The 1,298-nt window shown below is 41.5% G+C and overlaps 1 long non-coding RNA gene across 1 annotated transcript; it reads right to left on the bottom strand.

Moving 5' to 3' along the window:
• Positions 1–205: 205 nt before the first annotated feature.
• On the bottom strand, positions 206–1,080 carry LOC116561669. Its single transcript, XR_004273549.1, has 2 exons — positions 1,045–1,080; positions 206–757 (listed from the first exon to the last, which is right to left on the bottom strand). It is a non-coding gene; the product is annotated as an uncharacterized LOC116561669 (long non-coding RNA).
• Between the last annotated feature and the right edge of the window lie 218 nt (positions 1,081–1,298).

The following is a 1,298-nucleotide window of genomic DNA, read 5'->3' as shown; positions in this document are numbered from 1 at the left end:
ATTTTCACAAGCCCTCTCAGTCTTCTGAGGCATGCTGACTTCGGGAATCACTGGCACAGACGAAGCTAAAAACAAGGGCCAGCCCCTCATTATTTCCCCTGCATCTGCCTCTTCCCAGTTTTGTTTTGTTGTTTTGTATTTTTCACTAGAGAACATGTTATTTTATCCTTTGTCATTTCCTAAACTTTGAGGAGTTGCTATGTTAGTTGGGGAAGACGGCTTCCCCACAGAAAGGTTCCTGAGTTTGAAGGAAACTTACCTGATAATTAAAAAAAAAATTTTTTTCTAACTGTGGTAAAATACATGTAACATAAAAGCTACCATTTTAACCATGTTAAAGATACAGTGATGTGGCAGTAAGTACATTCAAGTTTCCTACAACTATCCCCACTATGCACCATCTTCCCAAACTGAAACTGTGTATCCATTCAACAGGAACTCCCCATTCAGTTCTGTATGCTAAAGCTATTCACAGGGTTGTACAACCTATCAACAGAACTCTCATCATCTTGCAAACCTGCAACTCTGTATCCAGAGTTGTATCCAGGAAAGTCCCCTTTCCCTCTCCACCCAGCCCCTGGCAACACCCATTCTGCTTTCTATCTCTATATGTTGCAAACTAACTACTTTGGATACCTCATAGAAGTGGAATCATGCAGTATTTGTCCTTTTATTTCACTAAGCATAATGTCTTTAAGTTCATGTATGTTATAGCATATGGGAGATTATCCTTTCTTGGTAAAAATTTTAATTGTACCTGTAATCCCAGCACTGTGGGAGGCCGAGGTGGGTGGATCACGAGGTCAAGAGATCGAGACCATCCTGGTCAACATGGTGAAACCCCGTCTCTACTAAAAATACAAAAAATTAGCTGGGCATGGTGGTGCGTGCCTGTAATCCCAGCGACTCAGGAGGCTGGGGCAGGAGAATTGCCTGAACCCAGGAGGCGGAGGTTGCGGTGAGCCGAGATCCCGCCATTGCACTCCAGCCTGGGTAACAAGAGCGAAACTCCGTCTCAAAAAAAAAAAATTTTTTTAATTGTACTTGTATATTTTAGAATTCCCTTCTTTTTAAAGGCTGAATCACATTCTACTGTATGTCTTTTATTTATCTTTATCCATTCACATTTTCTTTATCCATTCATCCATCCACGACATTGGGTTGTTTCTACTTTTTGGCTACCATGAATAATGCTGTTATGAACATGCATGTACAAATACCTGAGGCTTCTTCCCAGTTTTCCTGGCTGAGTCCACTGAGGTTCCTTAGACACTGCTGCATCTCTTACCTGAGCCAAA

This window comes from Sapajus apella, unplaced genomic scaffold (assembly GCF_009761245.1).
Source record: "Sapajus apella isolate SASKATOON/1434 unplaced genomic scaffold, GSC_monkey_1.0 scaffold30, whole genome shotgun sequence".
NCBI lineage: Eukaryota > Metazoa > Chordata > Mammalia > Primates > Cebidae > Sapajus > Sapajus apella.
The sequence above is the reverse complement of the archived record's forward strand: the minus strand, read 5'-3'. Positions and strand labels throughout refer to the sequence as shown.